Source organism: Oncorhynchus keta, chromosome 37 (genome assembly GCF_023373465.1).
Source record: "Oncorhynchus keta strain PuntledgeMale-10-30-2019 chromosome 37, Oket_V2, whole genome shotgun sequence".
NCBI classification, from domain to species: domain Eukaryota; kingdom Metazoa; phylum Chordata; class Actinopteri; order Salmoniformes; family Salmonidae; genus Oncorhynchus; species Oncorhynchus keta.
The window spans coordinates 7,759,445-7,765,690 of record NC_068457.1 but is presented as its reverse complement, the minus strand read 5'-3'; the positions used below and the strand labels follow the sequence as shown (position 1 = coordinate 7,765,690).

General features: G+C 44.4%; 1 pseudogene; it reads left to right on the top strand.

Annotated features, from left to right (window-relative positions):
- The first annotated feature begins 3,556 nt into the window (after positions 1–3,556).
- LOC118369968 (zona pellucida sperm-binding protein 3-like) lies at positions 3,557–6,033 on the top strand (annotated as a pseudogene).
- Positions 6,034–6,246: the final 213 nt, after the last annotated feature.

The following is a 6,246-nucleotide window of genomic DNA, read 5'->3' as shown; positions in this document are numbered from 1 at the left end:
TGTGTGTGTGTGTGTGTGTGTGTGTGTGTGTGTGTGTGTGTGTGTGTGTGTGTGTGTGTGTGTGTGTGTGTGTGTGTGTGTGAGTGTGAGTGTGTGTGAGTTTGTGTGTGTGTGTGTGTGTGTGTGTGTGTGTGTGTGTGTGTGTGTGTGTGTGTGTGTGTGTGTGTGTGTGTGTGTGTGTGTGTGTGTGTGTGTGTGTGTGTGTGTGTGTTTGTGTCTGTCTGTCTGTCTGTCTGTCTGTCTGTCTGTCTGTCTGTCTGTCTGTCTGTCTGTCTGTCTGTCTGTCTGTGCCTGCCTGCCTGCCTGCCTGCCTGCCTGCCTGCCTGCCTGCCTGTCTGTCTGTCTGCCTCTCCCTTCTCTCTCTATTTATCTCCGCCCCTCTCTTCAATAGCTTTCTTCCTCTACCTATTCTCATTCTCCACCAGATTCAAAATTAAAAACGGCCTCCAATAGAACACAATACAAGACAATTGTACATTGTATCAGTGGCCATAAAGCAAGCAGCTATGTGAATCATGCTAATGATTGTAAAATAACGTAATCACAGATGCCAAGACTGCAAAGGCAGTCACTGGGAGAGGATGGTGTGATAAAATCCTCACAGAATCCAACCATGTCCCAAACAGCCATCCACATTTTGCAGTCACCGTTGCGGAATGATGATGAACAAGCAATAAACCTGCTCATCTTGAACACTTCTCTCTCCCCAAAGCAGAAGGCTATAACTCCTTCTGTGTCTCCTACATATCCTAATTGAGCATCATAACCGTTACCCATATGTTCCACTGTGGAGCAGTGGCAAAATCACCTCATTTCTGACTCTGCCAGGTGGTATTATACGTGTGTATTTGTGTTGGTCTATATCAGTGTGTTGGTGTTATAGAACATCCGTACGTGCACTGTAGGTGAATTTTAGGATCTCAATCAAAGACACAACTTATTCTTGTCTTTTAAAAAATGTCTTATTGTCGAGAAGGAACCTGCAAGTAAGCATTTTTGCTGGACGGTGTATGCCATACAACTAATTAAAAAAAACGTTTAACTTGAAACTTCGTATCGGTGACTGCATCCCTTGGAGTGCAAAGTCAGACAAGATGGGCCAAGTGAAAAGCACAGTGCTCTTCCTATAGTCAACAGCTTTCCCCAATCCCTGCCCTCTCATTTAATAAACACATGAGCAGCTGGTTTGCTGGTGTGGCAGAGTGTGGGTGTTTGTGTGTGTCAAGTGTATGTGTAGTGTGTGTGAGGGGGGTTGTTGTCATGGCTACCTTTCTTCCAGTGCTCCCATTCAGCTCCAGATGGGCCAGGCTTATTGGAAACAGAGTCGTAGAGGTTGCCAGGCCCTATCTGGGGCCCTCGGGGGCCAAATTAGGGCTCCCCATAGGCCACATTAAAGCCTGTTAACTAAGTTAGATGGAGAAATTGACCAAGGGAGCTGACTGACAGACCGGGGCTCAGACTGCATCCTAAATGGTACCCTATTCCCGCTATAGTGCACTGCCAGACTGGATCAGGGTGCCATTTGGGGCGACTTCAGACTCATCTCAGGGCGATAGTCTCTATTCTCTCCTCTGTCTTTTGTTTGACTGCTGATCGGGAGATAACAGGCAGTTCCTGACAATGGAGGGTTTTCAGGTGGGATGTATTTCGGAAAAAAACGGCTGAGGAAAGTTAGTTAATGTATTCCAGTATTTCAACGCAAAGGTAGCTACGGTATTGTATTATGAGTTACGGGAGATGGGTTTGCTGATTCTTCCAAGAATAGTCCTTACAGATTCATATGTGATGTTTCTATTCAGAATTTCCACAGACGAGTAGGTGGATGTCTGTGTGTGTCTATTTGTGTGGCTGTGTGTGTGTGTTTAAACCCAAGTCATCGAGGGTTAGCCTGTTGAAATGAAGCCTAGACAGCATTTCTACTACATTGCCACATTCCTGATACCCATCCAAGCATTTTTCTATTTCTTTACAAGAAAATCAACAAGGGTAGAGGTCAGTAAGTGAGGACGTTTTCATATTGTAATTCAACCATAAAGACTGGAGCCATGTACTTCCTGCCCCTCTGTCTCCCCGCCCCTTAGGTGTGATTGACAGGCCTGTTGACAGCTCATATAGGCTCCAGATGAGGCCTGCTCACTGTCCCTCACACTCCACTCCATCTGACGCACCACTGGGAACGATCATAAATCACCTGACACATGGACACACGGACACACACACAGCCACAGTCCACATTCTTCAAGCCACTGGAGCCACTTGATCATCTGACGTGGACGTTTAAGATCCCCGTAGAGAGGCCAAGCTTCAAACCCCCCAGGGTGTGATGGCTTTTCCTCATAGGGCTTATAAATGGGCACTCGCTCTATTTTAATATGAAAAATCCTAAATTACAACTTAATTTTAGCAAATTCAGAATTTAATCACAGCAAATCCTGTGATTAACTTGATTACATTTTGTATCTTTGAAAGCCCTAATTATCTGTCCTCTTGTCATAGCCAAAACTATAACTATCATTCAGTTATCAAATTTTACCTTCATTTAACTAGGCAGTCAGTTAAGAACTTATTTTCAATGACAGCCTCGGAACAGTGGGTTAAGTGCCTTGTTCAAGGGCAGAATTACATATTTTTACCTTGTCAGCTTGGGGATTTGATATTGCAACCTTCCAGTTACGAGTTCAACACTCTAACCACTAGGCTACCTGCTGCCCCAATCTTTCATGCGTTGTCGGACTTTGGCTGCATATTTTCCGCCATTTTCATCAAATATGATAACGTTGCATTCTGGGCCCAAAAAGTACTTAGTACGACATCCGGGTACTTTTGGCATACTAACTATATCCATACTATAACCAATAAGCATACTTTATACTCAATTTACGTCACAAATAGTACGGTTAGTATGAGAATTCCGAACACAGCTTATAAGCAAAAGTCAGTTATACTGAGGGTGCATCTCAAAAGTATAGAGTCCTTTCAGTGAGTGACAGGAGACAAGGATAGAAAACCATGAAAGAGTATTGAGACACACCCATAATCTTGTGCAACTCTCCTGGCAGCAATTGCACTTAAGACAAGCGGGAGGCGTCGGGAGCAAGCGCACAGATTCTGCTTTAAAATGAAATGTCATTGAATCCACAATGGACACTATGTCCAAAAATCAGAATGGGGCTGCGAGTAGATTTGGTTGGGTTTGTTGTGCTTGTCTCATTCAGGTCATTTAGTTATGCTCAGGGTTGACGTTTTCCAATGCCATCACGTAGTCAAGAAACATCTAACTTTGCCAGCTAGGGTCCACAGCAGCAAGCCGAAGAGCCTGTGAGCACAGACTCAAGGATACCCACCCAATACCTATTCAGACCGCTATGCCATTTGAACAAAGGATACCTGTTCAAGTCCATGTGCACACTGAGCACGGGAGACCTGCACCATCTCCTGTACAGTTTGAACATAGAAACCCTGTTCAGTAACCAACCCAGGTGCCTGTAAAATATGAACCTCAACAGCCTGCCAGAAAGCAGGGAAACCGCCTGTGCATGGCCGAGTCCTGAACCATATGGTGAAGGAGGAAGCAAAAGAGCCGGAGAAGTTTGAGTGGAAGAATCCAGTGTCTGCCACCAGTGTAGCGGTCCAGTGCAGGGAGGACGTGGTTCGGGTGGAGGTCAAGCAGGATTTCCTTGGGAAAGGCACTCCCATTGTAAGAACAAATGAGTTTGGAGTTGAATGCCATTATCAAAGCTAAGGACTTTTATTTCATTCACACTTTTCAAATGTTTTCCGTGTCATGCTCTAATGAACACAACCCTGGCTCTGGCTGTAAAACGTTTGTATCCATCAGGAAGCACAATGTAACCAGTAACGCTCTGAAGCCTACCTGGGTCCCCTTCTCCTCCACCAAGGTCTCAGAGCAGCAGCTGGTCTTATCTCTCAGGCTCTTAACAGGTGGGTATAGAACATAGGGCTTAAAGGTGGAATCTGTAACTTTCATCACTCCAGTAGAAACTTGAGATACTGTGAACACATTTGGCCAAGAAGCAAAGCAAATTCTTAATCCCCAAGGCCCGCCCTCAAACTTTGAAAACAAGCGCAGGGGCAGCATATTTGACTGGAAATAAAGGTGAGGCTACACCTTTAAAGTTGACCTCTGCCATTTTGGGCTATAGAGAACCACCGTATCAGTCATAATACCCATAACCTAGCGGTCAAACAGGGAAGTGATTCCACTCATATTCCACATAGGGCATTGTTATGTAGGCTTACTCTGCCATGATGTTTTGATAACTGTGTAAATCTCTCTAGGACAATCACTTTTATTCATGTATTCTCTTGTATTTACCCCCCCCTGAAATGCTAATGTGGCTATCATAAAGCACTACAAATGCCATGATGATCTGGACGAGACTGCCGAATCAAGGCAAAGGTAAGAATCTCTGGATTAACTATCTAATGATGGCTAAATGTAGTAATCGATACATTGGCAAAGTCTATTTAAATTGACAATTCTCTGTACTGTTTTGTGCAAGTTTGAAATTCACACAATACCTGCTAGCAAAGGTGTCAGCTAGAGATGACATACAGGACCTTGCAGGGATTTGCATGAGTCTTGCATGATGTCGACATGGATGCTAATTAGCATTTTAGAGTCTGAGAGTAAAGAGAGCAGAACATATTGATAAAAGTAACCGTAGCCATGCAAATCTCTCTTGGACATCAACACATCACACAGACCTTGTTTTAAGAGTTTCTAAAATCCCCTATGGGGGAAAAAAATGAATGGTGGATACTGAATTAATACTTTCTGGGGTATGTCATGAGGATTGAAGCCTCCATTATCCAAGCCCACCACACAACTCTCCGTGTCTCCGTGGACAGCTGTGTGGCTACGCTGACCCCTGAAATGGCCTCTAAACCGTGGATATTCCTTAATTGAGAACCATGGGTGCGTGAGCGGTGCGTGTGCGTTCCCCTCACTATACTTCTGTATATTGTGAATGTAAATGAAACTTTGTTTTTATTTCATCCCATTATAGGTGTCTGACTGATGCTAGACAGACAGGCTCCAAGTCCCACTTCCTGCAGCAAACCCAGGATGACAAACTCCAGTTTCAGCTTGAGGCCTTCAGGTTCCACCAAGATGAGAGGAGCTCTGTGAGTAACGGCGCATTCACCTGAAGGCCATTTTATTTTTTAGTCTGTATGTACTGTACTCACCTGTCATGTTCATTAGGCACTAAATGGAAGAAACAAACAGGGAATTACCTGGACTTATCCAATAAGAAACACCGACTTTGACTTTCTGTTGTTTACTCTAATGAACACTCTAATGAACACTCTAATGAACACTCTAATGAACACTCTAATGAACACAACCCTGTACAAGTAATATCTCTCCTACCTTCCTATAAATGTACATCACATGTCATCTGAGAGCAAGGTCGGCCTCTGCTTCCAGTGACTCAGAACACGAGGCTTGCTCGTCGTTTACTACAGAGGCAAACCGGTTTGTCTATGGGGATCGGGTTTATACTGCACAAAACTATAATTCTGCAAACATGGATGTTTCGTCATTGGATTTGTGTTGAGCTAGGACCCAAAGCTATACATGGTTTTCATTGGTTTGCATTTTCTGAACTGGGGTCCTGTTTTCTTTCCTCTTAAGGTGGGTTTCAGCAGGTCGGGATGACCTGGTGTGTGGCTGCTGGGACTCCACCTGTGGCCTGAGAATGGGGAGGAGTCTGCTGACTGACAATGTATTTCACCAGAGTAAGCTTTGAAGTTTATGAGTTGATCTATGCTTGGTGGTGCTTTTCTATCAAGTGGTGTCTAGCTTGCATCTCTTCCCCATCCGATTCTGTACGCTGACGGATCACTGTTTCACAACAGATAGATGGGAGGTGGAGGCTGCTCTCGGGTTCCATCTTAGTCCAGGCCTCCGACTGGCTACAGACGAATGCGTTCCCTGAGGAGCAGGCGTCTCAACTAGAGGTCAACTACCAGAGCACAACAGGTGAAGGACTTTTGCATGATCTGTAGTTGTTCACTCGGGCACACCGTAAGGAAACATTTAGCAATGGTAAGTAAAAATCTGCGTCCTTATTGGACAAGTTACGATACCTCCCTATTTCAAAAGTGTTTTCCACTAACTGAAGCTTTGAGAAAGTGCTAAAAACCCACGCTATAAGCAAGAGCTTGTAGGTAAACATTTGGACATAAGTGTAGTATTACTCAGGGTTATGATAACGCTGT